At 45.8% G+C, this 15248-nt stretch overlaps 1 protein-coding gene across 1 annotated transcript in view; it reads right to left on the bottom strand.

Moving 5' to 3' along the window:
* ADRA1D (adrenoceptor alpha 1D) overlaps window positions 1-15248 on the bottom strand; it is a 59549-nt gene that overhangs the window by 26382 nt on the left and 17919 nt on the right. The window lies entirely within an intron of this gene.

Raw genomic sequence — 15248 nt, 5'->3', positions numbered from 1 at the left:
ATCAGTGGAAATAAAGGATACAGAAGGCTTGGTGAGAGAGCTGCCTCTAGTGTGTTCTGCGGTTAATCCATCCCTGGTCTTCAGCACCACTTTGCTCTCCTGAACAAACATCACATCTGACATATGGCGATGCTTGGCATGCTCCTTTTTCAATTATGCCTCGTGTGGGATGAGGTGGGTGGGAAGCTGAACTTCTCAGCCTGGGATCTGGCCACTTTGAACAACCTACAAACAGTTCCGTTGAAAATAAGTTCTGAAAATGTGGGTAACCAGCAGAAGAGTGTCCAGAATGCGGCAGTGAGACTGGTGATTGGGAGATGATATAACACCGGTCCTGAAAGATCTTCATTGGCTCCCAGTACGTTTCCGAGCACAATTCAAAGTGTTGGTGCTGACCTTTAAAGCCCTAAATGGCCTCGGCCCAATATATCTGAAGGAGCGTCTCCACCCCCATCAATCAACCCAGAAACTGAGGTCCAGTGCCGAGGGCCTTCTGGCGGTTCCCTCACTGCAAGAAGTGAGGTTACAGGGAACCAGGCAGAGGGCCTTCTCGGTAGTGGTGCCTGCCCTTGGAACGCCCTCCCAGCAGATGTCAAGGCAATAAACAACTATTTTACTTTTAAAAGACAAATGAAGGCGGCCTTGTTTAGGGAAGTTTTCAATGTCTGACGCGGTATTATTTTTAATATTTGGTTGGAAGCCGCCCACAGTTGCTGGGGAAACCCAGTCAGATGGGCAGGGTATTAATAATAATAATAATAATAATAATAATAATAATAATAATAATAGCAAACCTTCATTCTGGGACCTGGTTGCAAGACAGGAGATTGCGACTCAACATCAGGAAGAACTTTCTGACCGTAAGAGCTGTTTGACAGTGGAACAGACTCCCTCAGGAGGTGGTGGACTCTCCTTCATTTGAGGTTTTTAAGCAGAGGTTGAATGGCCATCTGGCATGGACGCTTTAGCTGAGATTCCTGCCTTGCTGGGGATTGGAATGGATGATCCTTGGGTCCCTTCCAATTCTATAACTCTGTGATTCTGCCAGGGCTTGCTGTGGAATCAGCTGATCAGTGCTGATCGCCATGCTTGCTGATCACACTTCAGGGCCTCCTGTGCAGCTGTATCTCTATCTCGTCACAGCTAAAAATTGGCCGCTGTTTCTTTAATGTTAAAAGAACTACGTAAGCATGAGTCAGCGGCCTACAATGACTCATGCTACCATTCACCAAATAGTACCTTTATGTATAGAGTGGTCAATGTTAGTGTTGCGTGTGGGTTGGTTGGATGGTAGAAAGCTGGTTGCGTTTGATATGTATAAAGAAGAAGAAGAGTTTGGATTTGATATCCCACTTTATCACTACCCTAAGGAGTCTCGAAGCAGCTAACAATCTCCTTTCCCTTCCTCCCCCACAACAAACACTCTGTGAGGTGAGTGAGGCTGAGAGACTTCAGAAAAGTGTGACTGGCCCAAGGTCACCCAGCAGCTGCATGTGGAGGAGTGGGGAATCAAACCCGGTTCACCAGATTACGAGTCCACCACTCTTAACTACTACACCACACTGGATCTCTGGACAAAGCTGTTGGTCATGGTTGAAGAAGAAGACTTTTTAAGAATAAAAGCAGCAATACTCTGCAAGAACGCTCTTTCTCAAAGACTCTTTTGTGCCAACTAAGGTCTGAGGACTAGGCAAAGGAGTAAAAAGGAGGTCAGAACCTTTTTCAAACACTGACATATCTGTCCAACACAACCTCACATACAACATTGGGTGTGTCAGGTCTAATTTGACCCACATGTCAGAGGTTCCCTTCCCCTGGCTGACTGCGACAAGAATATCTAGCAGAGACACATCATTTTATTTTATTTTTGAGATGGGAAGCTCTGTAATAGCTAATGGCCATTATAGCTCCTTATTCTGAAACGGAACCATTTTCATTTGTTACGGTAAGGAAAATAAATTTCCACAGAGCAGCTTAACATGCATTATGCTGGGATTTAAAACAGCTTATTGGATGCTGCTTCTTGCTGTCTCCAATATAGACACAAAATTTTGCCTTAACAACAAATGTGGGAAAACTCTGGTTCATGATGCATTTTCCATTTATTCTGGAAGAGCTCCTGCAATATGAACAAGAGGCAACGATCCTAGTATTGGATGCCCCCTCTGTTGAATTCGTTGAGCATGTTTGCACAGTGCAGCTTGAGTTAAGCACACTGAACACAGATGCCCAATAGCATCTTCCTTTGAATAGACAATTCTGAGGTTTATGCCATCTTGCATATTTTATAGGATCGCAATCATACGTGTGTCTAGTCATACAAAGTCCCTTTGAGTTCAGTGTGGACTATTTATTAATAATATAAGAAATATTAATGTGGGTGGCGCTGTGGGTTAAACCACAGAGCCTAGGGCTTGCTGATCAGAAGGTTGGCGGTTCGAATCCCCACAATGGGGTGAGCTCCCATTGCTCAGTCCTAGCTCCTGCCAACCTAGCAGTTCGAAAGCACATCAAAGTGCAAGTAGATAAATGGGTACCACTCCGGCGGGAAGGTAAATGGCGTTTCGGTGCGCTGCTCAGGTTCGCCTGAAGCGACTTGGTCATGCTGCCCACATGACCTGGAAACTGTACGCCGGCTCCCTCGGCCAGTAAAGCGAGATGAGCACCGCAACCCCAGAGTCAGCCATGACTAGACCTAATGGTCAGGGGTCCCTTTACCTTTTTATCAGAAATATTTATTTGTTGCCTTCTTGCGCTAAGGTGCTTCAAAGTGATTTCCACAATTAAACATGTAAATAACAAAGACATTAAAACCAGATCCAAAACCAGCAAGAAACAGGAGCTGAAATACTCCTCCAAAAATATGATTAAGAAGACAAATCCTACCCACCTTACTTAAAGGATGAGTGCAACAAAGGCCGCTGACACAACTAACTACCCTCCCAATTAAAAAAAATCAAAGCCCTGTGTGAATAAACACATTTTCGCCTGCCACCTAAAACCTGACAATGAGGGTGCCAAACATGCTTCTCTGGGGTGAGCATTCCACAAATGGGGAGCCACCACTGAGAAGGCCCAATTTGGTGTCACCACCTCCCTCAGAGGGAGAATGGACTCAGGGGATAAAAGCAGCATCTGGCTTGGTTCCTGTGGGGAGAGGGAAGTGGGTGTGGATACTGATATGGGAACAAAACTCATGGGACCCAGTGGGACTTACTTCTGAGTAAGTTTGTATGGGATTGCATTGCTAGAATGAGCAACTAAGGAAACACGTAGAATTGGAGGTTGAATCAGGCAATGTATTTTTTTAAAACAATTGAAATTCTTTAATATAGAAGTGTTTGTAAAAACTGCTTGTGCTATGATATCTCTCTCACTCTCTGTACATGAAACAAAGTCTGCTCCTCTGCTTCAGAATCAGTATATTATGCAATTTATCCCCCCACTTCAGAACCAGTGTTTATGCATAAATTGCATAACCAATTTATGCAAATGCCATCGCTTAATGAATCTATTAATACTAATCTGCTTCATTAACTGAGATGTCTCCAATTGAGCGAGAGCCCTGATAATTTATACTACTTTTTGCTAATCCCAGGAATGGGCTGTGAATAATGAAGACCCATCCCTCTTCAGTCATTTGAAATCTTATCTGGCCACCTCCTGGCTTTGGGGATTTCAGCTGAGGTCGCCCACACACCTTCAAGCCAATATTTGCATCCGTAAGAGCTAGACTATTATTGGTTTTTTAATCGAAAGCTGAGATTCTCACAAAGTTGAGTTCCATGCTCAATATCACATCCCGAACTCTTTCTGCGTTTCTGAGGAACCGCGGAACCTGCTCAGCCCTGGCAATCTGAAAATTTCCTCATCCAGGTCACCAAAGCAAGGTTGACAGAGCAAATCCGATCCCAGTTCTCTTATTTGACATGCTGTCCTCTGCTTGATTAAGCCTTGAATTTCCCCTTGAATTTCTCATTATGTGTCTCGTGTGGTGTCTGTAATTAAGACAGAGTGCAACTTAGCAAACACAGACTAATCTCCAGTCCGCCATCTTTCTGCAGGCTGTCATACAGGTCGTCTGCACGATGTAAAATATTTCCCCTCGAAAAATGCAGGGACCTGCAATTATCTTTCCTTTTCCTTTCCTTTAAAAAAAAAGAAGGAGTTGAAACACACTCACAGACTGAATGAACAACCTTCATGCGACTGCCAGCCACTAAGGAGGTAGAACAATGGCTGCACTTTGAAAAGTAATATTTTTAAAAGGGGAGATAAAGGTTCCCCGTTTGGCATTTTCAGGTTAACCCAAAGGGGAAACCCAATCCCGAAAATCTGGAAGGACCTCAAATAACAATGAGGCAAATGGTTGCAGAGGTATAAGGTTGGACTGCTTGTCAAGAACATTTCTTGAAAGAGCTTTAGTTTGGCAGCCAATTGGATGGGGGCTTTCCTTTCCTTTGCAATCACCCACCGACATGCTGATATTATCTGCCACATTCAATTGGAAGTGTGGGCGACTGTGGATTCCACATGGGTCCAAGAGGCTAATGGCTTCTTTCAAACCATTGCCATCGCAGGCACAGGGCAGACAAGCCAGTTGTGTTCTGAGGTTGTGTTCCTTGTGTTCCCTGTGTTCCTTGTGTTCTAAGGAAAAGCGGGACATTCTGGGATCAAATCAGAAACTGGGATGGCTTCTGTAAATCCGGGACTGTCCCTGGATAACAGGGACAACAGGAGGGTCTGCTAGTTTTCTCCTTGGAGGAAGCCTTTGTGCAAATGCAACCACCTCCATCTGAAGTAGGATTGTCTGTTCATGGTATCCATGTTAGGCCCACACCATCTCATGCTGCATCATGAGTAGATGCCACCTAAGGCAGGTCAGCCCCAGGGCTTAGGGAAACACAGCAGAGATAAGACTATGTAGCATGATAAAACAGGTCTTAGATGGGAGGTTTGGGGTTTCCCTCTACCCCCAAATCTACCTTCGGGGCACCTTCAACCAAGTACGTTTTCTACCCCTCGCCTTAGGAGAAGATTTCTGTCAACGTCCACTCAACAGTGACACCTAGCAAGGCACAAATGGCACAAATGAATGAAATAGGACTTTCTCCCCAATTACTGTTTCCCTGTGTCATTTGACCCAGTCACCATGGCGATCGCATCCATTGGGGAAAGGCGAGGCGATGACTCACCCTAAATGGCTTCTTGGAGCCACAACATCAAAACAGAGCGATCTTTAAATCTTCCGTCTGCCCCAAAAAGCAGAAATCGGGAGATTTCCTATGGAGACGTCGACAGCTTTAAAAGGCCTCTGCGCCTTGTGTTTTCATATTTCTTCCCTTGATTGACAGGGCTATTTTAATAAGGCTGAACTCAGAGAAGGCCACTCATCAGAAAAAAACGTTAGGCCCTATTAAGGAACTTGACTCAAAGGAATGAGGCACCCACACAAAGTGAGCAATTTGGGGTCCTCAAGTAAACAGCAAATGTGCGTATGTGTGCCCGTATGGCATAATTCCCATACCCAGTGCCTTTTTCCCCCAGGAAAAATGTGCCGGTATTCACTAGCAAGCAGCAAGCTTGTTGCGTGAATCATGCTCCAAGAATTTAAAGCTGTTCCAGTAAGAGATCACCGCTACATTTATGATGGCAAATCCTATGTGCGGGCAAAAAACAAAACAAGCCCCACGTTCTTTTACCTGTCCTAATTTTCCCAGTGCACAGAACATTGGATGGGCCAATGCGTTATGCAAGAGAGAAGAAGATGATCCAGAATGAGAACACAGATTTGGTTAAAATTTGCATTTATGTGTATAGGTGCAATAATGACTATAATTTAAATAGACATGCAGTCTGTCTCCACCTGCCAACTGCTGAAAAGCAGCATCAAGGTCTTCGCTTCCTCTCCTACTTCATTTTTAAGCTCAACTTAGAACAGAAAGCTCTGAAACAGAGGTTCCTTTGAACAGCAGACTGCCAGATAGCAGACTGCATACCCTCCAACATTTCTCTGGTGTAAATAGGGACACCCTATTCCATTCCCTCCAACTTTTCTCTGGTGAAAATAGGCAACCCAGTCAGATGGATAGCCAATTAATAATACAGTGGTACCTCGGGTTAAGAACTTAATTTAACCTGAAACTGTTCTTAACCTAAAGCACCACTTTAGCTAATGGGGCCTCCTGCTGCTGCCGCCGCGCCACCGGAGCACAATTTCTGTTCTCATCCTGAAGCAAAGTTCTTAACCCGAGGTACTATTTCTGGGTTAGCGGAGTCTGTAACCTGAAGCGTCTGTGACCCGAGGTACCACTCGGTACAAATATGACCGATACAAATATGAATACAAATATGAATACTAATACTAATAGACTGGTGTTTTAATTGTGGCAAAAGCTTTTGTGGCCTTCATTTGACTCTAGTTGATGAAAGCCTATGCCAACCCTGTGCTGACTGGAAGCTGATGGGAGATGTAATCCAAAAGCAGGCACCAGGTTGGGGGGGAGATTGCCTTATACTTCAATGTGTTCCAAAATTCCATTTTTTTCCCATATGAAGATCACTGTCCATCATTCTTAAAGGTACAAATTGTCTGTCTGGACAATGGCATCACTTCTGAGCAAATCAAGTTCATGCCCAAAGAAGGTAAGTTGTATGAGAAGCTACTACATACTGCACAAAGAAAATTTTACACAATACCATTTTTTTTCCTGGTTTTGGAGCAACTTATTCATTTCCAGAGACTTATTCACTTCCTACCAAGAGACAAGGTGCAGGAAGAATTTAGACACTCTTCTGCAGACTGGCCAACTGATAGTCTTGGCAGCAGCTGTGCAACAGACGTTCTAACGTTGGGGTAGTAGAAATGAAGATGAGAAAAAATTGATCCATTTGACTCAAATCAGATTGGCTAGACCCAATTTTTTTAAGCAACATGGACTAGGTGGGATTGGGGCCCTGAAGCTACAGCTTCCTTGATTTCATAGTCAATCTGTAGCTCAGGACACTAGGCAGTCAATTGTGACACCAGTTAGGTCTGATTATTCGCTAGGAGTTCCACTGTCAAACAGCTCTTACCATCAGAAAGTTAATCCTGATGTTGAGACGGAATCTCCTTTCTTGTAACTTGAGTTCAAGTCCTACCTTCCAGAGCAGGAAAAACAAGCTTATTCCGTCTTCCTCGTGACAGCCCTTGAGATATTTGAAGATGGCTATCATATCTCCTCTCAGTCTCCTCTTGTTGTTGTTTGCTGTTTAGTCGTGTCCAACTGCCTCCCGCAGTTTGGTCAAACTCATGCTGGTAGCTTCAGGAACACTGTCCAACCCTCTCGTCCTCTGTCATCCCCTCCTCCTTGTGCCCTCCATCTTTCCCAGCATCAGGGTCTTTTCCAGGGATTCTTCTCTTCTCATGAGGTGGCCCAAGTCTTGGAGCCTCAGCTTCAGGATCTGTCCTTCCAGTGATCACTCAGGGCTGATTTCCTTAAGAATGGATAGGTTTGATCTTCTTGCAGTCCATGGGAGTCTCCTCTTATCCAGGCTAAACATACACAACTCCTTCAACCATTCCTCACATGGCTTGGCTTCCAGCCCCTTGATCACCTTGATCACCTTCCTCTGCACACTTCTGCAATTGTGGTACCCAGAATTGGACAAAGTATTCCAGGTGTGTTCTGACCAAGGCAGAATAGAGTGGGACTATTATTACTTCCCTTGATCTGGACACTAGACTTCTGTTGATGCAGCCTAGAATAGCATTTCCTTTTCCTGCTGCATCACATTATTGACTCACGTTGAGCTTGTGATCAAGGGCCAGGAGAACTGGCCAGGGGATCTATTCACCAAGAGGGTATGAAAGCAACTTTGGGCCTGTGGAGGAATATCAACTCCAACTGCAGAGCTTAAGCGTTTCAGCTGGACCCGGCGGGCAGCGCCAGTGTAAGAATGGGCTCCCATTCTAAGTCCTTTTCCTGAATAGCTGCCAAGGAAAGGGTTGAAGAGGCTGGTGGGCGGGGGGGGGGGAGCACGACATCAAAGCCATCTGCTACAGCAATGGAAAAGGCAAGCATATTGTTAGCAAAAAGGACTGAATGTGAAGCAGCAGATCTGATGCCATTATATAAATTTATGACACAGCCCACACGCGGATGCCACGAGCAGTTCTGGTTGCAAAAGGCTCTCGGAAAAGGATGTTGCTTCGCAGCCCTGGAAGAGGTTCCGGAAAGGGCAGAGGAAAGGAGAGAGAGCTTTTGGTACACATTTCCTAATAGGGAACGACGAAAAGGCATTTGGAGGTGGGGGGAGTGTAAAGAAAAGAGAAGTGTGGGGTCACACTCTGTGAATCAGGGCAGAGTGTGGCTCAAAGGAAATATTCCATTTGCTCCACAAAGTAGGACGGAAAAGCGAATCGGGACAGTCAAAAGGAGGGCCATTGCTCACATCACATTTTGCTAGGAAAGTATAGCATTAAGAAGCACAGTGGTTAGAGTGTCAGGCTAGGACCCTGGGAGGCCAAGGTTCGATTTTCCACTGGGCAAAGAAGCTCACAAAGTGACCTTCAGCTGCTCACTGCCTTTCAGCCTAACCTACCTCACAGGGTTGTTTGTTGTGGCGATTAAATGAGGAGGGTGGAGGAATATACCATGTATGCCGCCTGGAGCAACTTGGAGGAAAAAGTGGGATATAAAATGCAAGAAATAAATACCGGTAAGTGCCTGCAGAATGCCATGCAGCATGGACTAGCCTTCTTCCCCAGCTGCTTTAGGCTACAATGACTGGATTTGCTGGGGCTGATGGGAGTTGTAGTGCAAAGGACCATATGAAGGTTAGGAAAGGCTGTGGTGTGGCTCATGATAGGTAACCTGCAGCAACCTGCCCCCCCCATATGCTGTGGATACCACACCCCCCCGCCCGGCCCAATGGTCTAGTTCAACAACACCTGAAGGTCACCAAGCAGAAAGCAATGCTCAATATATATCCAGATACGTCTTGGAGTCACTCAGAAAAATGGCGTCCGGGCGAATTTTTGCTGAATCAGCAAAATGTCCGGGAAAACCCGGACATACAACAAGAAGTAGGGCTATTTTTTATAAAAAAAAAAAATTCTTGAAAAATAAAACAGATCAAATCAAATGAAAAGATGTCCCCCCCCCCCAAAAAAAAGCTCAACAACTCTGTCCGGGTTTTTACTTTTGGGAATATGGCAACCCTAACTAGATGGACTCGGTCTAATGCAGATTCCTCTGTTTCTACAAGGACACTTATCGATTCAACTAAGCTTTAGTTTGTAGACATCAAGGCCGCAAAATGTTGTGATGCTTGCTATGGGGGCAGCTTTTTAAATGACTCGATAAATCTGTGGAGGGGGAGTAGATCACCGTTCTGTGCAATCTGTCTTTGCATGCAATATACCCTGTACTGTACTTGCCTGGGGTCACAGGGAGTCAAAGACCCTCTCCCAGGGCTTTTCCTTTTTAAGCCAGAGCTCACTGGAGCTCAGCTCTGGCCCATCTCAGTTGGGCGCCATTGCCATTCTAAGAGAGCCAGGGTGAAGTTCATGGTGAGTTCCCTGCTCTTTTCATTTCCTGCATGTGAACTTTCTGGCGGCATCTGCCTCGATCCAGGATGCAGGACTAGGTAGACAAGGGTAGGCAAACTAAGGCCCAGGGGCCTTCTAATTCTGGCCTGCAGATGGTGCAGGAATCAGCATGTTTTTACATGAGTAGAATGTGTGCTTTTATTTAAAATCCATCTCTGGGTTATTTGTGGGGCATAAGAATTCGTTCATTTCCTCCTTCAAAATATAGTCCGGCCCCCCACAAGGTCTGAGGGACAGTGGACGGCCCCCTGCTGAAAAAGTTTGCTGACCCCTGAGGTAGACCTTGTATCTCATGGGTAGGCAACCTAAGGCCCGGGGGCCAGATCCGGCCCAATCGCCTTCTAAATCCGGCCCATGGATGGTCTGGTAATCAGCATGTATTTACATGAGTAGAATGTGTCCTTTTATTTACAATGCATCTCTGGGCTATTTGTGGGGCATAGGAATTCATTCACTTCCCCCCCAAAATATAGTCTGGCCCCCCACAAGGTCTGAGGGACAGTGGACCAGCCCCCTGCTGAAAAAGTTTGCTGACCCCTGAGGTAGACCTTGTATCTCAACCAGTAGGGTTCTTCTTATATTCTTAGAACAGCAGGTAGGGAACCATTTCGAGTCATCAGACCAGATGTTCAGCTCCTTTCCTTAGGCTTTGTTCCTTCTCCTGCACTCCCTTCACCCCCCTGAAGTTGGCTCAGGGCAGAGGGAGAATTAGGGAGAAAGACCCACACTCCCCAAATCAATATGTGAAGTTCACTCTTCTCTGAATTTTGCGGTGCAGTTATCCAACCAAAGGATGTGTGCAAAAATACATTTGTTAATCAAAAGAAGTACTTTTTCTTTTCTTTTCTAAAAAAACCCAAACACTTATGGGGTGCTCTCATTTTGACTCAAGAAAATCACCATTTTATAGTTCAAATCAGGAAAAATAAATACAGTAAATGGACAAAAGTAGGAAGATTCACAAAATGTTTAGGGGCATGCGTCCCCCTGTGTCCCCCTAGGAAAAAAAGCACTGGTCAAAAGTGTATCCAAAGTGCATTTTCAGTTGAGAGAAATAGACAAGGAAATGAACGCATTTTCGTGAAAGTTCTTCTCATATAAAAACATTGCAAACGGATGCAGAAATTGAGCACATTGAACTTAACAAATGAGGAACTGAAATTTGACCCAGGAGAAAAACGGCCAGCAAAGTTTGCTTACGAAAGCAAACGGAGCTACGTTTTCTAAGAAGATTCAGAGCTCTCCTCTTTTGCTAAGACCTGGGCTTTGGATTCTGCTGCTATCATCTAGTCTGGACAGCTGACCACACCAGTCTAAGAGACTGAGTCAGATTATCTCACCTCTCCTAGCTATGCAAGGATTGCACACAGCCGTGGGCTGAGATTGACTTTTGCCTGCCAGTTATCCTTAGATACGAGTCTCCTATCGGCACATTCTTCCTCTCCTCAATTCTGGCATAAGAAAGGGCTTCGGGGAGAATGCTATCTCTGAGAAAAAATCTGAAGCAATTTCAAAACCCCAAACCAGAAGATTTTTTGACCTTGATCACTGGTCTTGACATTTGAAAGGTTGGAAAACATAAAGCGTATTTTGATTGGGGCCAGTCGCACCTGGGCAATTGTAATTACAAGTTTTGAGAACTTTCCTTGACACTCTAATTGGGCATGTTTGGTCTGCAAATGTCAGCAGCTGCTTCTACTCCCTTCCACAGGACTGTGAAAGGCTGAGGATCAAGCACTGCTCTATCTCCTGTTTCTGAACTCAGTCAGACTGTATGGGGGCTTTGCACATGCATGCACATCTCTTGCCCTGAGTGTGCATGTGTACTTGTGGCGCTTGTGGTAGATTCTGTAATTCCTTGCAAGTAGAAAGCTAGCAGGTCAAGGAGAAGGCGAGATTAGAACTCTCTTCTGTAAAATGCTAGAATTCTATTTGCACGTGAGCACACACACACACAAGCATCCAGTCACATCAGCTGCAGTCTGAAGCAGGATAGACCAGCCCAAATCAGAACTAGACTATAGGCACCCAACTCATAACCTAAGCTGAAAGGATCAGGTTGCCGATGGAAGAGGCCTCCTGCAAACTGTTATGGAAATGTGGCATATGGACAGGAAAAATGAGAAACTCAAAGAAAATGAAACCGACACCCTCACCCATTCCCAGATCAGGATGATGGAGGAGAAATTTGGTGCAGTTCACGTCTGAAGGTGAACGTAACAATTCAAAAGAAAATGCAAACTGAAACACAGCCACCCTTTGAAATCTGCACAAATTTTGCGATACAGTTCTCTAGCTAAGTAACGTGTACAAGAAAGAATATGCAGAAATCCATTATCTTACGTGGGTCCAAGGGGTCACACACAAACATGAAAGTCATGCACAGTTAGGGTTGCCATATGGGATTTCAAAGCGATTTTTGGCATTTATGTAAAGGCTCAACAACCTTTGGGGTGTGCTGGTTATTACTTTTTGAAATATGTCAACCCCAGTATAGTCAAACCTTTAGAGCCACCCCATAGCTCATGGGGTGATTGGTTGGGGGAGAGTATCTGTGCTGTGCTGCGCCAGGGGTGGGGAACCTCTGGCCAAATCAGGGTCACCAGGCCACTTTGGCCCAGCCCTGTCCACCTGCCCTATGCCTGATGTCATATATGGGGCAAGTAAAGTCACAGCTGGGCCCCAGAGGGAGTTGCAGACCTTGCAGACCAGCTGATAAGTGGAGCCTGCAAAGGTGCTTTGAAGCCCCGACTCTTTGGTGATTGCCAGGGCTTCAAAGGACAGTGCGGGGGTCTTTGCAAGCACCAGTAATAAGGTGGTCCGATCCATTTCCCCATTCCTACTCTGTGCCCACCTAGTTCTGGATGGCACATACTCAGAACCACTAGCTGCTCTGTGCAATTAAATGCATTTGAATAAAACATATTGGGTCGGTCAATCCCTTTTTCTTTTTCTTTTTCTTTTTAGAAAAGCCTTCAAAATTTAAAGACGTTTCTATTCTTATTTCTGACTCACAGCTCTTGAACGACGAGCAATGCCCCGTACGGCTGAAAGGAACGACTCTCCTTTGTCTCCGCATTCTGACCCAAAGCCAGCAACCCTCCCTCTGAAAAAGCATCATATTTCCAATGGGAAAGCAGATCAAAGGCTAAAAACGGTAATGCAAAGGAGGCACTTTCCAAAACATCCCGTCCGGTCTTGTTATCGAAGTGGGCTGGCGCTGTGCCTGCTCCGCTTGCCAGCCACCCTCTTAAGCCGTACGATAATTCTCTCGGAAAAAGACCCCGCGAGCAGAAATACCAAAGAGCTCAGGGAACCTGGCTAAAGCAGATTGTCCCAGAGCAGTGGAGCAGAACCCTGGGTCCAAATGCAGCTCTCCAGGCCTATTTGCGTGGACAGGCAGAGTCCCCCAAACCCTGGGCGGCCCCCGTGTGGAATAACGACTCAAGACAACGGAATATTGGATTAAAATTGGCCACAACATTACAGTGGTACCTCTGGTTGCAAACGGGATCCGTTCCGGAGGCCCATTTGCAACCTGCAAAGAACGCAACCTGCATCTGCGCATGCACGTGACGTCATTTTGCACGTCTGCGCATGCGCGCGGTGAAACCCGGAGGTTATTAGGATTAATTAGGCTTAATTGGTTTACGACCCCAATTAAGTTGCAGTTTATAGCGGTCCGGCGCGCTTCCTCTCAGCTGCGGCAATTCTCTCCGTCGCGTCACGCCTTGCAGAGTAAAACACAGCGGCAAAGCTGTCGCTTAGCTTCAGACAAACACACAAAGTACTGGTTTGTCATTAACAGTTCTTTATTGCGACATTTCTCAGAAATACCCTCCTGGGCTTCTCGCAGCCATAGCAAACTGCGTCCTTTTCCCTCAAAGACAAAGAGGAACAGAGAAAACTCCTCCCACCTTCGAATCCTTACGTCAGAATGGGAGGCATTTACTCAGAACAACTTAACCCGTTAAGTTCTGAACTCTAACAGAGGTAACCTGAAAACGCACAACCTGAATCAAACGTAACATGAGGTATGACTGTATAATGTTTCAGATGTGGGTAGACCTTGGCTCAGGCATTGGGCGTTTATCCCTCCCAGTTCGCCGCCGGGGATCTGAGGAACATCAGGGTTATCCAGAGTGTGTGTGGGGAACGGGCTGGCTCTGGAGAACATATGTTCAATCAGAGAGAGCCCACCCCCGTTATGCCGCCGTTGCAGGGGAGAGCAATGACAACCTCTAGGCGTACGGCCAAAGCCTCTCCATAAAACAACCCCTTTAATGGGGAACACTGGTATCGCCGCTACAAAGAGGAGGGGGGTGTGGGTAACCGCTACACGGCCACCCCCATATAAGGAAGATAGACTAAAGGATTCCACCCAAGGCCTGATACCGCCAAAGTTGTGACATTTTGCTACGGGAAAGGCAAACCTGCCAATGCAGGAGAATTCCTTTCTGGCCCTTCAACAGCGCCCTTGACGTAGCAGCGCCCACGTACCTGTGGAGAAGAGGTTAACCTGCAAAAGAAGTCTTAACTGAGGGTGGGTAGGGTGGGGGCCAACTGTCGATTCCCAGGTGAGATCCTCCCCCTATTGTGTGGGCAGGATGGTCCCTCCCCCTTCCTGGCCTGATCACTTTGGCGGGAATTGGGCAACTGGCTGAGGTAGGCAGAGACCTCCAGGTATCCCACCTGGGGAAGGTGAAGCCAAGCCTGTGCTAATGGTGCCACACAGGGTCCAGGGGGCTGTGCGTGGCCACGCAAAGGGCGCCCCCCATTTAATGTGGGGAGCGGTCATTATCAACACCCCCCAGAGCCTCCCTAGGCCATCCTCTGCCACCCCCCCCCGCCCTGCTCTGTGACATCCCTGGGTGCTTTTGCCTGCCTGGAATATGTCCCCAAACTGCAATAATGCCTCTTGCTTGCTTGAAGATTGGGAAAAAATGTGGAAAATAGATTTAAAATGTACAGACTCTTCTCTTTTGAAAGAAAACTACATGAAAATGATGTACAGATGGTGTATCACACCAGTACAGATAGAAAGAATGTATAAAACCGGGTCAAACATATGTTGGAAAGGTAAAGAAAAGGAAGGGACCTTTTACCATATGTGGTGGGAATGCAGAGAAATTAAAAAAATTCTGGGAAATGATATATAATGAATTGAAGAAAATGTTTAAAATGACATTTGTAAAAAAACCAGAATCGTTTTTGTTAGGGATTGTAGGACAAGACCTGCCAAGGAAAATAAAGAATTTATTTATGTATGCTGCGACAGCGACAAGAGTCTTGATAGCACAAGGATGGGAAAATGAGGAAACCCCAACAAAGGAACAGTGGCAAGAGAAATTGATGAGCTATGCAGAACTGGCGAAACTGACATACAAACTGCGAGATAAGAACAACTGTGACTTCAAAAAAGAATGGGAACTTTTTACAAATTATTTAAAAAGACAACAAAATGAACTGGACTCCTTGGCAGGTTTCGAATAAACATACACACATTTATTAAGGGTTAATATAGTAGATAGATAATAAAAGGATGTATACAATTTTACAGTATGCAGAGAACAACATGAGTTGAGAAAGGAGCTGAGGGAAGTCTTGGGCGGGGGAGGGAGGGTTCGTCAGGGAGGGGGAGGGAAAAAGCAGG

Source organism: Podarcis gaigeae (genome assembly GCF_964106915.1).
Source record: "Podarcis gaigeae genome assembly, chromosome: 9".
NCBI classification, from domain to species: domain Eukaryota; kingdom Metazoa; phylum Chordata; class Lepidosauria; order Squamata; family Lacertidae; genus Podarcis; species Podarcis gaigeae.
This window is presented reverse-complemented; position numbering and strand designations above follow the sequence as displayed.